Raw genomic sequence first — 14,982 nt, 5'->3', positions numbered from 1 at the left:
TCAGAGAGTGATAGAGACTGTCAGAGAGTGCCAGAGAGTGATAGAGAGTGTCAGAGAGCGATAGAGAGTGTCAGAGAGCGATTGAGAGTGTCAGAGAGTGATAATGAGTGTCAGAGAGTGTCAGAGAGTGATAGAGACTGTCAGAGAGTGTCAGAGAGTGATAGTGAGTGTCTGAGAGTGTCAGATAGTGTCAGAGAGTCATAGAGAGTCATAGAGAGTGTTAGAGATGTCAGAGAGTGTCTGAGAGTGGCAGAGAGTGATAGAGAGTGTCAGAGAGTGATAGAGAGTGATAGAGAGTGATAGAGAGTGTCAGAGAGTGTCAGAGAGTGTCAGAGAGTGATATAGAGTGTCAGAGAGCGATAGAGAGTGTCAGAGAGTGATAGAGAGTGTCAGAGAGTGTCAGAGAGTGATAGTGAGTGTCTGAGAGTGTCAGATAGTGTCAGAGAGTCAGAGAGAGTATTAGAGAGTGTCAGAGAGTGTCAGAGAGTGTCAGAGAGTGTCTGAGAGTGATAGTGAGTGTCAGAGAGTGTCTGAGAGTGATAGTGAGTGTCTGAGAGTGATAGTGAGTGTCTGAGAGTGTCAGAGAGTGATAGTGAGTGTCTGAGAGTGTCAGAGAGTGATAGAGAGTGTCAGAGAGTGTCAGAGAGTGATAGTGAGTGTCAGAGAGTGTCAGAGAGTAATAGTGAGAGTCAGAGAGTGATAGAGAGTGTCAGGGAGAGTCAGAGGGTGTCAGAGAGTGATAGAGAATGTCAGAGAGTGTCAGAGAGTGATACTGAGTGCCAGAGAGTGATAGAGAGGGTCAGAGAGTGATAGAGAGTGCCAGAGAGTGATAGTGAGTGTCTGAGAGTATCAGAGAGTGATAGAGAGTGATAGAGACTGTCAGAGAGTGTCAGATAGTGTCAGAGAGAGACAGAGAGTGTCAGAGAGTGTCAGAGAGTGTCAGAGAGTGATAGTGAGTGTCAGAGAGTGTCAGAGAGTGATTGTGAATGTCTGAGAGTGTCAGAGAGTGTCAGAGAGTGTCAGAGAGTGTCAGAGAGTGATAGAGAGTGTTCGAGAGTGTCAGAGAGTGATAGAGACTGTCAGAGAGTGCCAGAGAGTGATAGAGAGTGTCAGAGAGCGATAGAGAGTGTCAGAGAGCGATTGAGAGTGTCAGAGAGTGATAATGAGTGTCAGAGAGTGTCAGAGAGTGATAGAGACTGTCAGAGAGTGTCAGAGAGTGATAGTGAGTGTCTGAGAGTGTCAGATAGTGTCAGAGAGTCATAGAGAGTCATAGAGAGTGTTAGAGATGTCAGAGAGTGTCTGAGAGTGGCAGAGAGTGATAGAGAGTGTCAGAGAGTGATAGAGAGTGATAGAGAGTGATAGAGAGTGTCAGAGAGTGTCAGAGAGTGTCAGAGAGTGATATAGAGTGTCAGAGAGCGATAGAGAGTGTCAGAGAGTGATAGAGAGTGTCAGAGAGTGTCAGAGAGTGATAGTGAGTGTCTGAGAGTGTCAGATAGTGTCAGAGAGTCAGAGAGAGTATTAGAGAGTGTCAGAGAGTGTCAGAGAGTGTCAGAGAGTGTCTGAGAGTGATAGTGAGTGTCAGAGAGTGTCTGAGAGTGATAGTGAGTGTCTGAGAGTGATAGTGAGTGTCTGAGAGTGTCAGAGAGTGATAGAGAGTGATTTAGAGTGTCAGAGATTATCAGAGAGTGATAGAGAGTGTTAGAGAGTGATAGAGAGTGTCAGAGAGAGTTAGAGAGTGTCAGAGAGTGATATAGAGTGTCAGAAAGTGTCAGAGAGCGATAGAGAGTGATAGTGAGTGTCTGAGAGTGTCTGAGAGTGTCAGAGAGTGTCAGAGAGTGTCAGAGAGTGATAGAGTGTCAGAGAGTGTCAGAGAGTGATAGAGAGTGATAGAGAGTGTCAGAGAGTGTCAGAGAGTGTCAGAGAGTGTCAGAGAGCGATAGAGAGTGTCAGAGAGTGTCAGAGAGTGTCAGAGAGTGTCAGAGAGTGATAGTGAGTGTCTGAGATTGTCAGAGAGTGATAGAGAGTGTTAGAGAGTGTTAGAGAGTGATAGAGAGTGTCAGAGAGACATAGAGAGTGTTAGAGAGTGTCAGAGAGTGTCAGAGAGTGCGAGAGAGCGATAGAGAGTGTCAGAGAGTGATAGAGAGTGTCAGAGAGTGTCAGAGAGTGTCAGAGAGTGTCAGAGAGGGATAGAGTGTGTCAGAGAGTGTCAGAGAGTGATGGTAAGTTTCAGAGAGTGTCAGAGAGTGATAGTGAGTGTCTGAGAGTGTCAGAGAGTGATAGAGAGTGATAGAGAGAGTCACAGAGTGATAGTGAGTGTCAGAGAGTGATAGAGAGTGTCAGAGAGTGTCAGAGAGATATAGAGAGTGATAGAGAGTGTCAGAGAGTGATAGTGAGTTTCAGAGAGTGTCAGAGAGTGATAGTGAGTGTCTGAGAGTGTCAGAGAGTGATAGAGAGTGTCAGAGAGTGTCAGAGAGTGATAGTGAGTGTCAGAGAGTGTCAGAGAGTAATAGTGAGAGCAGAGAGTGATAGAGAGTGTCAGGGAGAGTCAGAGGGTGTCAGAGAGTGATAGAGAATGTCAGAGAGTGTCAGAGAGTGATACTGAGTGCCAGAGAGTGATAGAGAGGGTCAGAGAGTGATAGAGAGTGCCAGAGAGTGATAGTGAGTGTCTGAGAGTATCAGAGAGTGATAGAGAGTGATAGAGACTGTCAGAGAGTGTCAGATAGTGTCAGAGAGAGACAGAGAGTGTCAGAGAGTGTCAGAGAGTGTCAGAGAGTGATAGTGAGTGTCAGAGAGTGTCAGAGAGTGATTGTGAATGTCTGAGAGTGTCAGAGAGTGTCAGAGAGTGTCAGAGAGTGTCAGAGAGTGATAGAGAGTGTTAGAGAGTGATAGAGAGTGTCAGAGAGTGTTCGAGAGTGTCAGAGAGTGATAGAGAATGTCAGAGAGTGCCAGAGAGTGATAGAGAGTGTCAGAGAGCGATAGAGAGTGTCAGAGAGCGATTGAGAGTGTCAGAGAGTGATAATGAGTGTCAGAGAGTGTCAGAGAGTGATAGAGACTGTCAGAGAGTGTCAGAGAGTGATAGTGAGTGTCTGAGAGTGTCAGATAGTGTCAGAGAGTCATAGAGAGTCATAGAGAGTGTTAGAGATGTCAGAGAGTGTCTGAGAGTGGCAGAGAGTGATAGAGAGTGTCAGAGAGTGATAGAGAGTGATAGAGAGTGATAGAGAGTGTCAGAGAGTGTCAGAGAGTGTCAGAGAGTGATATAGAGTGTCAGAGAGCGATAGAGAGTGTCAGAGAGTGATAGAGAGTGTCAGAGAGTGTCAGAGAGTGATAGTGAGTGTCTGAGAGTGTCAGATAGTGTCAGAGAGTCAGAGAGAGTATTAGAGAGTGTCAGAGAGTGTCAGAGAGTGTCAGAGAGTGTCTGAGAGTGATAGTGAGTGTCAGAGAGTGTCTGAGAGTGATAGTGAGTGTCTGAGAGTGATAGTGAGTGTCTGAGAGTGTCAGAGAGTGATAGAGAGTGATTTAGAGTGTCAGAGATTATCAGAGAGTGATAGAGAGTGTTAGAGAGTGATAGAGAGTGTCAGAGAGAGTTAGAGAGTGTCAGAGAGTGATATAGAGTGTCAGAAAGTGTCAGAGAGCGATAGAGAGTGATAGTGAGTGTCTGAGAGTGTCTGAGAGTGTCTGAGAGTGTCAGAGAGTGATAGAGAGTGATTTAGAGTGTCAGAGATTGTCAGAGAGTGATACAGAGTGTTAGAGAGTGATAGAGAGTGTCAGAGAGAGTTAGAGAGTGTCAGAGAGTGATATAGAGTGTCAGAAAGTGTCAGAGAGCGATAGAGAGTGATAGTGAGTGTCTGAGAGTGTCTGAGAGTGTCAGAGAGTGTCAGAGAGTGTCTGAGAGTGATAGAGAGTGATAGAGAGTGATAGAGAGTGATAGAGAGTGATATCGAGTGTCAGAGATTGTCAGAGAGTGATAGAGAGTGTTAGAGAGTGATAGAGAGTGTCAGAGTGAGTTAGAGAGTGTCAGAGAGTGATATAGAGTGTCAGAGAGTGTCAGAGAGTGATATAGAGTGTCAGAGATTGTCAGAGAGTGATAGTGTTAGAGACTAACACAGAGTGTCAGAGAGAGTTAGAGAGTGTCAGAGAGTGATATAGAGTGTCAGAGAGTGTCAGAGAGTGATAGTGAGTGTCTGAGAGTGTCAGAGAGTGATAGAGAGTGATAGAGAGTGATAGAGAGTGATATAGAGTGTCAGAGAGTGTCAGAGAGTGTCAGAGAGCGATGGAGAGTGTCAGAGAGTGATAGAGAGTGTCAGAGAGCGATGGAGAGTGTCAGAGAGTGATAGAGAGTGTCAGAGAGTGATAGAGAGTGTCAGAGAGTGTCAGAGAGTGATAGAGAGTGATAGAGAGTGTCAGAGAGTGTCAGAGAGTGTCAGAGAGTGATAGAGACTGTCAGAGAGTGTCAGAGTGTGTCAGAGAGAGATAGAGTGTGTCAGAGAGTGATAGAGAGTGATAGAGAGTGTCAGAGATTGTCAGAGAGTGATAGAGAGTGATAGAGAGTGTCAGAGAGTGATAGTGAGTCTCAGAGAGTGTCAGAGAGTGATAGAGGGTGTCAGAGAGTGTCAGAGAGTGATAGAGAATGTCAGAGAGTGATAGTGAGTGTCTGAGAGAGTCAGAGAGTGATAGAGAGTGAAAGAGAGTGTCAGACAGTGTCCTAGAGTGTCAGAGAGTGTCAGAGAGTGATAGAGAGTGACAGAGAGTGACAGAGAGTGTCAGAGTGTGTCAGAGAGTATCAGAAAGTGATAGAGAGTGTCAGAGAGTGATAGTGGGTGTCAGAGAGTGATAGAGAGTGATAGAGAGTGATAGAGATTGTCAGAGAGTGATAGAGAGTGTCAGAGAGTGTCAGACAGTGTCTGAGAGAGTCAGAGAGTGTCAGAGAGTGATAGAGAGTGTCAGAGAGAGATAGAGAGTGATAGTGAGTGTCAGAGCATCAGATAGTGATAGTGAATGTCTGAGATTGTCAGAGAGTGATAAAGAGTGTCAGAGAGTGATAGAGAGTGATAGAGAGTGTCAGAGAGTGATGGAGAGTGTCAGAGAGTGATAGTGAGTGTCTGAGAGTGTCAGAGAGTGTCTGAGAGTGTCAGACATTGTCAGAGAGTGATAGAGAGTGTCAGAGAGTTTCAGAGAGTGTCAGAGAGCGATAGAGAGTGTCAGAGAGTGATAGAGAGTGTCAGAGAGTGTCAGAGAGTGTCAGAGAGCGATGGAGAGTGTCAGAGAGTGATAGAGAGTGATGGAGAGTGATATAGAGTGTCAGAGATTGTCAGAGAGTGATAGAGAGAGTTAGAGAGTGTTAGAGACTGATAGAGAGTGTCAGAGAGAGTTAGAGAGTGATAGAGAGTGTCAGAGAGCGATAGAGAGTGTCAGAGAGTGATAGAGAGTGTCAGAGAGTGTCAGAGAGTGTCAGAGAGCGATGGAGAGTGTCAGAGAGTGATAGAGAGTGATGGAGAGTGATATAGAGTGTCAGAGATTGTCAGAGAGTGATAGAGAGTGTTAGAGAGTGATAGAGAGGGTCAGAGAGAGTTAGAGAGTGTCAGAGAGTGATATAGAGTGTCAGAGAGTGTCAGAGAGTGTCAGAGAGTGATAATGAGTGTCAGAGAGTGATAATGAGTGTCAGAGAGTGATAGAGACTGTCAGAGAGTGTCAGAGAGTGATAGTGTCTGAGAGTGTCAGATAGTGTCAGAGAGTCATAGAGAGTCATAGAGAGTGTTAGAGATGTCAGAGAGTGTCAGAGAGTGTCAGAGAGTGATAGAGAGTGTCAGAGAGTGTCAGAGATTGATAGAGAGTGATAGAGAGTGTCAGAGAGTGTCAGAGAGTGATATAGAGTGTCAGAGAGTGTCAGAGAGCGATAGAGAGTGTCAGAGAGTGATAGAGAGTGTCAGAGAGTGTCAGAGAGTGTCAGAGAGTGATAGTGAGTGTCTGAGAGTGTCAGATAGTGTCAGATAGTGTCAAAGAGAGTATTAGAGAGTGTCAGAGAGTGTCAGAGAGTGATAGTGAGTGTCAGAGAGTGTCTGAGAGTGATAGTGAGTGTCTGAGAGTGTCAGAGAGTGATAGAGAGTGATTTAGAGTGTCAGAGATTGTCAGAGAGTGTTAGAGAGTGATAGAGAGTGTCAGAGAGAGTTAGAGTGTCAGAGAGTGGTATAGAGTGTCAGAGAGTGATAGAGAGTGATAGTGAGTGTCTGAGAGTGTCTGAGATTGTCAGAGAGTGTCAGAGAGTGATAGAGAGTGATAGAGAGTGATATTGAGTGTCAGAGATTGTCAGAGAGTGATAGAGAGTGTTAGAGAGTGATAGAGAGTGTCAGAGAGAGTTAGAGAGTGTCAGAGAGTGATATAGAGTGTCAGAGAGTGTCAGAGAGTGATATAGAGTGTCAGAGATTGTCAGAGAGTGATAGAGAGTGTTCGAGACTGATAGAGAGTGTCAGAGAGAGTTAGAGAGTGTCAGAGAGTGATATAGAGTGTCAGAGAGTGTCAGAGAGTGATAGTGAGTGTCTGAGAGTGTCAGAGAGTGTCAGAGAGTGATAGAGAGTGATAGAGAGTGATATAGAGTGTCAGAGAGTGTCAGAGAGCGATGGAGAGTGTCAGAGAGTGATAGAGAGTGTCAGAGAGTGTCAGAGAGCGATGGAGAGTGTCAGAGAGTGATAGAGAGTGTCAGAGAGTGTCAGAGAGTGATAGAGAGTGATAGAGAGTGATAGAGAGTGTCAGAGAGTGTCAGAGAGTGTCAGAGAGTGATAGTGAGTGTCTGAGAGTGTCAGATAGTGTCAGAGAGTCATAGAGAGTGTTAGAGAGTGATAGAGACTGTCAGAGAGTGTCAGAGTTTGTCAGAGAGAGATAGAGTGTGTCAGAGAGTGATAGAGAGTGATAGAGAGTGTCAGAGAGAGATAGAGAGTGATAGAGAGCGATCGAGAGAGTCAGAGAGTGATAGTGAGTCTCAGAGAGTGTCAGAGAGTGATAGAGGGTGTCAGAGAGTGTCAGAGAGTGATAGAGAATGTCAGAGAGTGATAGTGAGTGTCTGAGAGTGTCAGAGAGTGATAGAGAGTGAAAGAGAGTGTCAGACAGTGTCCTAGAGTGATAGAGAGTGTCAGAGAGTGACAGTGAGTATCTGAGAGTGTCTGAGAGTGTCAGAGAGTGTCAGAGAGTGTCAGAGAGTGACAGAGAGTGATAGAGAGTGACAGAGAGTGACAGAGAGTGACAGAGAGTGTCAGAGTGTGTCAGAGTGTGTCAGAAAGTGATAGTGAGTGTCTGATAGTGTCCGAGAGTGTCCGAGAGTGTCAGAGAGTGATAGAGAGTGATAGAGAGTGATAGAGATTGTCAGAGAGTGATAGAGAGTGTCAGAGATTGTCAGAGAGTGTCAGACAGTGTCTGAGAGAGTCAGAGAGAGTCAGAGCATCAGATAGTGATAGTGAATGTCTGAGATTGGCAGAGAGTGATAAAGAGTGTCAGAGAGTGATAGAGAGTGTCAGAGAGTGATGGAGAGTGTCAGAGAGTGATAGAGAGTGTCAGAGAGTGATAGTGAGTCTCAGAGAGTGTCAGAGAGTGATAGAGGGTGTCAGAGATTGATAGAGAATGTCAGAGAGTGATAGTGAGTGTCTGAGAGTGTCAGAGAGTGATAGAGAGTGAAAGAGAGTGTCAGACAGTGTCCTAGAGTGATAGAGAGTGTCAGAGAGTGAAAGTGAGTCTCTGAGAGTGTCAGAGAGAGATAGAGTGTGTCAGAGAGTGTCAGAGAGTGATAGAGAGTGTCAGAGAGTGATAGAGAGTGTCAGAGAGAGATAGAGAGTGATAGAGAGCGATCGAGAGAGTCAGAGAGTGATAGTGAGTGTCAGAGCATCAGATAGTGATAGTGAATGTCTGAGATTGGCAGAGAGTGATAAAGAGTGTCAGAGAGTGATAGAGAGTGTCAGAGAGTGATGGAGAGTGTCAGAGAGTGATAGTGAGTCTCAGAGAGTGTCAGAGAGTGATAGAGGGTGTCAGAGAGTGTCAGAGAGTGATAGAGAATGTCAGAGAGTGATAGTGAGTGTCTGAGAGTGTCAGAGAGTGATAGAGAGTGAAAGAGAGTGTCAGACAGTGTCCTGGAGTGATAGAGAGTGTCAGAGAGTGACAGTGAGTATCTGAGAGTGTCTGAGAGTGTCAGAGAGTGTCAGAGAGTGTCAGAGAGTGTCAGAGAGTGATAGAGAGTGATAGAGAGTGATAGAGAGTGACAGAGAGTGACAGAGAGTGTCAGAGTGTGTCAGAGTGTGTCAGAAAGTGATAGTGAGTGTCTGATAGTGTCCGAGAGTGTCAGAGAGTGATAGAGAGTGATAGAGAGTGATAGAGAGTGATAGAGAGTGATAGAGAGTGATAGAGAGTGATGGAGAGTGATATAGAGTGTCAGAGATTGTCAGAGAGTGATAGAGAGTGTTAGAGAGTGATAGAGAGGGTCAGAGAGAGTTAGAGAGTGTCAGAGAGTGATATAGAGTGTCAGAGAGTGTCAGAGAGTGTCAGAGAGTGATATAGAGTGTCAGAGATTGTCAGAGAGTGATAGAGAGTGTTAGAGACTGATAGAGAGTGTCAGAGAGAGTTAGAGAGTGTCAGAGAGTGATATAGAGTGTCAGAGAGTGTCAGAGAGTGATAGTGAGTGTCAGAGAGTGTCAGAGAGTGTCAGAGAGTGTCAGAGAGTGTCAGAGAGTGTCAGAGAGTGATAGAGAGTGAAAGAGTGTGATGTCGAGTGATATAGAGTGTCAGAGAGTGTCAGAGAGCGATGGAGAGTGATAGAGACTGTCAGAGAGTGTCAGATAGTGTCAGAGAGAGACAGAGAGTGTCAGAGAGTGTCAGAGAGTGATAGTGAGTGTCCGAGAGTGTCAGAGAGTGTCAGAGAGTGTCAGAGGGTGTCAGAGGGTGTCAGAGGGTGTCAGAGGGTGTCAGAGAGTGATAGAGAGTGTCAGAGAGTGTTAGAGAGTGTCAGAGAGTGTCAGAGAGTGATAGAGACTGTCAGAGAGTGTCAGAAAGCGATAGAGAGTGTCAGAGAGCGATAGAGAGTGTCAGAGAGTGATAGAGTCAGAGAGTGATAATGAGTGTCAGAGAGTGATAGAGACTGTCAGAGAGTGTCAGAGAGTGATAGTGAGTGTCTGAGAGTGTCAGATAGTGTCAGAGAGTCATAGAGAGTCATAGAGAGTCATAGAGAGTGTTAGAGATGTCAGAGAGTGTCAGAGAGTGTCAGAGAGTGATAGAGAGTGATAGAGTTTCAGAGAGTGTCAGAGAGTGATAGAGAGTGTCAGAGAGTGTCAGAGAGTGTCAGAGAGTGTCGGAGAGTGTCAGAGAGTGATATAGAGTGTCAGAGAGTGTCAGAGAGCGATAGAGAGTGTCAGAGAGTGATAGAGAGTGTCAGAGAGTGTCAGAGAGTGTCAGAGAGTGATAGTGAGTGTCTGAGAGTGTCAGAGTGTCAGAGAGTGATAGAGAGTGATATAGAGTGTCAGAGATTGTCAGAGAGTGATAGAGAGTGTTAGAGAGTGATAGAGAGTGATAGAGAGTGTCAGAGAGACATAGAGAGTGTTAGAGAGTGTCAGAGAGTGTCAGAGAGTGCCAGAGAGCGATAGAGAGTGTCAGAGAGTGATAGAGAGTGTCAGAGAGTGTCAGCGAGTGTCAGAGAGAGATAGAGTGTGTCAGAGAGTGTCAGAGAGTGATGGTAAGTTTCAGAGAGTGTCAGAGAGTGATAGTGAGTGTCAGAGAGTGATAGGGAGTGATAGAGAGAGTCACAGAGTGATAGTGAGTGTCAGAGAGTGATAGTGAGAGTCAGAGAGTGATAGAGAGTGTCAGAGAGTGTCAGAGAGATATAGAGAGTGATAGAGAGTGTCAGAGAGTGTCAGATAGTGATAGTGAGTGTCTGAGAGAGTCAGAGACTGTCAGAGAGTGATAGAGAGTGTCAGAGAGAGTCAGAGAGTGTCAGAGAGTGTCAGAGAGTGTCAGAGAGTGTCAGAGAGTGTCAGAGAGTGATAGAGAGTGATAGAGAGTGATAGAGAGTGTCAGAGAGTGATAGTGAGTGTCTGAGAGTGTCAGATAGTGTCAGAGAGAGTATTAGAGAGTGTCAGAGAGTGTCAGAAAGTGTCAGAGAGTGATAGTGAGTGTCAGAGAGTGTCAGAGAGTGATAGTGAGTGTCTGAGAGTGTCAGAGAGTGATAGAGAGTGATTTAGAGTGTCAGAGATTGTCAGAGAGTGATAGAGAGTGTTAGAGAGTGATAGAGAGTGTCAGAGAGAGTTAGAGAGTGTCAGAGAGTGATACAGAGTGTCAGAGAGTGTCAGAGAGCGATAGAGAGTGATAGTGAGTGTCTGAGAGTGTCAGAGAGTGTCAGAGAGTGATAGAGAGTGATAGAGAGTGATAGAGAGTGATATAGAGTGTCAGAGATTGTCAGAGAGTGATAGAGAGTGTTAGAGAGTGATAGAGAGTGTCAGAGAGAGTTAGAGAGTGTCAGAGAGTGATATAGAGTGTCAGAGAGTGTCAGAGAGTGATATAGAGTGTCAGAGATTGTCAGAGAGTGATAGAGAGTGTTAGAGACTGATAGAGAGTGTCAGAAAGAGTTAGAGAGTGTCAGAGAGTGATATAGAGTGTCAGAGAGTGTCAGAGAGTGATATAGAGTGTCAGAGAGTGTCAGAGAGTGTCAGAGAGTGATAGTGAGTGTCTAAGAGTGTCAGAGAGTGTCAGAGAGTGATAGAGAGTGATAGAGAGTGATAGAGAGTGATGTCGAGTGATATAGAGTGTCAGAGAGTGTCAGAGAGCGATGGAGAGTGTCAGAGAGTGATAGAGAGTGTCAGAGAGTGTCAGAGAGTGATAGTGAGTGTCTGAGAGTGTCAGATAGTGTCAGAGAGTCATAGAGAGTGTTAGAGAGTGATAGAGACTGTCAGAGAGTGTCAGAGAGTGTCAGAGAGTCATAGAGAGTGTTAGAGAGTGATAGAGACTGTCAGAGAGTGTCAGAGAGTGATAGTGAGTCTCAGAGAGTGTCAGAGAGTGATAGTGAGTCTCAGAGAGTGTCAGAGAGTGATAGAGGGTGTCAGAGAGTGATAGAGAATGTCAGAGAGTGATAGTGAGTGTCTGAGAGTGTCAGACAGTGTCCTAGAGTGATAGAGAGTGTCAGAGAGTGTCAGAGAGTGTCAGAGAGTGATAGAGAATGACATAGAGTGTCAGAGTGTGTCAGAGAGTATCAGAAAGTGATAGAGAGTGTCAGAGAGTGATAGTGGGTGTCAGAGAGTGATAGTGAGTGTCTGATAGTGTCAGAGAGTGTCCGAGAGTGTCCGAGAGTGTCAGAGAGTGATAGGGAGTGTTAGAATTAGAATTAGAATATTACAGCGCAGTACAGGCCCTTCGGCCCTCGATGTTGCGCCGATCATCTGACCTACACTATTCCATTTACATCCATATGTCTATCCAATGACCACTTAAATGCCCTTAAAGTTGGCGAGTCTACTACTGTTGCAGGCAGGGCGTTCCACGCCCCTACTACTCTCTGCGTAAAGAAACTACCTCTGACATCTGTCCTATATCTTTCACCCCTCAACTTAAAGCTATGTCCCCTCGTGTTTGCCATCCTCATCCGAGGAAAAAGACTCTCACTCTCCACCCTATCTAACCCTCTGATTATCTTGTATGTCTCTATTAAGTCACCTCTCCTCCTCCTTCTCTCTAACGAAAACAACCCCAAGTCCCTCAGCCTTTCCTCGTAAGACCTTCCTTCCATACCAGGCAACATCCTAGTAAATCTCCTCTGCACCCTTTCCAAAGCTTCGACATCCTTCCTATAATGCGGTGACCAGAACTGCACGCAATACTCAAGGTGCGGCCTCACCAGAGTTTTGTACAGCTGCATCATGACCCCGTGGCTCTGAAACTCGATCCCCCTACTAATAAAGGCTAACACACCATATGCCTTCTTAACAGCCCTATTAACCTGGGTAGCAACTTTCAGGGATTTATGTACCTGGATACCAAGATCTCTCTGCTCATCTACACTACCAAGAATCTTCCCATTAGCCCAGTACTCTGCATTGCTGTTACTCCTTCCAAAGTGAATCACCTCACACTTCTCCGCATTAAACTCCATTTGCCATCTCTCAGCCCAGCTCTGCAGCCTATCTATGTCCCTCTGTACCCTACAACACCCTTCGACACTATCCACAACTCCACCGACCTTCGTGTCATCCGCAAATTTACTAACCCACCCTTCTACACCCTCATCCAGGTCGTTTATAAAAATGACAAACAGCAGTGGCCCCAAAACAGAACCTTGCGGTACACCACTAGTAACTAAACTCCAGGATGAACATTTGCCATCAGCCACCACCCTCTGTCTTCTTTCAGCTAGCCAATTTCTGATCCAAAGCTCTAAATCACCTTCAACCCCATACTTGCGTATTTTCTGCAATAGCCTACCGTGGGGAACCTTATCAAACGCCTTACTGAAATCCATATACACCACATCCACGGCTTTACCCTCATCCACCTGTTTGGTCACCTTCTCGAAAAACTCAATAAGGTTTGTGAGGCACGACCTACCTTTCACAAAACCGTGCTGACTATCGCAAATGAACTTATTCTTTTCAAGATGATTATAAATCCTGTCTCTTATAACCTTTTCCAACATTTTACCCACAACCGAAGTAAGGCTCACAGGTCTATAATTACCAGGGCTGTCTCTACTCCCCTTCTTGAACAAGGGGACAACATTTGCTATCCTCCAGTCCTCCGGCACTACTCCTGTCGACAATGACGACAAAGATCAACAACAACGGCTCTGCAATCTCCTCCCTGGCTTCCCAGAGAATCCTAGGATAAATCCCATCTGGCCCAGGGGACTTATCTATTTTCACTCTTTCCAAAATTGCTAACACCTCCTCCTTGTGAATCTCAATCCCATCTAGCCTAGTAGGCTGTATCTCAGTAATCTCCTCGGCAACATTTTCTTTCTCTACTGTAAATACTGACGAAAAATATTCATTTAACGCTTCCCCTATCTCCTCTGATTCCGCACACAACTTCCCACTACTATCCTTGATTGGCCCTGTTCTAACTCTTATCATTCGTTTATTCCTGATATACCTATAGAAAGCCTTAGGGTTTTCTTTGATCCTATCCGCCAATGACTTCTCGTGTCCTCTCCTTGCTCTTCTTAGCCCTCCCTTTAGATCCTTCCTGGCTAGCTTGTAACTCTCAAGCGCCCTAACTGAGCCTTCACGTCTCATCCTAACATAAGCCGCCCTCTTCCTCTTGACAAGCGCTTCAACTTCTTGAGTAAACCACGGCTCCCTTGCTCGACAACTTCCTCCCTGCCTGACAGGTACATACTTATCAAGGACACGCATTAGCTGCTCCTTGAATAAGCTCCACATTTCGTTTGTGCCCATCCCCTGCAGTTTCCTTCCCCATCCTACACATCCTAAATCTTGCCTAATCGCGTCATAATTTCCTTTCCCCCAGCTATAATTCTTGCCCTGCGGTATATACCTGTCCCTGCCCATCGCTAAGGTAAACCTAACCGAATTGTGATCACTATCGCCAAAGTGCTCACCTACATCTAGAGAGTGTCAGAGAGTGATAGAGAGTGTCAGAGAGTGTCAGAGAGTGATAGTCAGTGTCTGAGAGTGTCAGATAGTGTCAGAGAGTCAGAGAGACTGTCAGAGAGTGTCAGAGAGTGTCAGAGAGTGTCAGAGAGTGATATAGAGTGTCAGAGAGTGTCAGAGAGCGATAGAGAGTGTCAGAGAGTGATAGAGAGTGTCAGAGAGTGTCAGAGAGTGATAGTGAGTGTCTGAGAGTGATAGAGAGTGTCAGAGCGAGTTAGAGAGTGTCAGAGAGTGATATAGAGTGTCAGAGAGCGATAGAGAGTGTCAGAGAGTGATAGAGAGTGTCAGAGAGTGTCAGAGAGTGTCAGAGAGCGATGGAGAGTGTCAGAGAGTGATAGAGAGTGATGGAGAGTGATATAGAGTGTCAGAGATTGTCAGAGAGTGATAGAGAGTGTTAGAGAGTGATAGAGAGGGTCAGAGAGAGTTAGAGAGTGTCAGAGAGTGATATAGAGTGTCAGAGAGTGTCAGAGAGTGATATAGAGTGTCAGAGATTGTCAGAGAGTGATAGAGAGTGTTAGAGAGTGTTAGAGACTGATAGAGAGTGTCAGAGAGAGTTAGAGAGTGATAGAGAGTGTCAGAGAGCGATAGAGAGTGTCAGAGAGCGATAGAGAGTGTCAGAGAGTGTCAGAGAGCGATGGAGAGTGTCAGAGAGTGATAGAGAGTGATGGAGAGTGATATAGAGTGTCAGAGATTGTCAGAGAGTGATAGAGAGTGTTAGAGAGTGATAGAGAGGGTCAGAGAGAGTTAGAGAGTGTCAGAGAGTGATATAGAGTGTCAGAGAGTGTCAGAGAGTGTCAGAGAGTGATAATGAGTGTCAGAGAGTGATAATGAGTGTCAGAGAGTGATAGAGACTGTCAGAGAGTGTCAGAGAGTGATAGTGTCTGAGAGTGTCAGATAGTGTCAGAGAGTCATAGAGAGTCATAGAGAGTGTTAGAGATGTCAGAGAGTGATAGAGAGTGTCAGAGAGTGTCAGAGAGTGATAGAGAGTGATAGAGAGTGTCAGAGAGTGTCAGAGTGTGATATAGAGTGTCAGAGAGTGTCAGAGAGCGATAGAGAGTGTCAGAGAGTGATAGAGAGTGTCAGAGAGTGATAGTGAGTGTCAGAGAGTGTCAGAGAGTGTCAGAGAGTGATAGTGAGTGTCAGAGAGTGTCAGAGAGTGTCAGAGAGTGATAGTGAGTGTCAGAGAGTGTCAGAGAGTGATAGTGAGTGTCAGAGAGTGATAGTGAGTGTCAGAGAGTGTCAGAGAGTGTCAGAGAGTGATAGTGAGTGTCAGAGAGTGTCAGAGAGTGTCAGAGAGTGATAGTGAGTGTCAGAGAGTGTCAGAGAGTGATAGTGAGTGTCAGAGAGTGTCAGAGAG

This window comes from Heterodontus francisci, chromosome 33, assembly GCF_036365525.1.
Source record: "Heterodontus francisci isolate sHetFra1 chromosome 33, sHetFra1.hap1, whole genome shotgun sequence".
NCBI lineage: Eukaryota > Metazoa > Chordata > Chondrichthyes > Heterodontiformes > Heterodontidae > Heterodontus > Heterodontus francisci.
The sequence above is the reverse complement of the archived record's forward strand: the minus strand, read 5'-3'. Positions refer to the sequence as shown.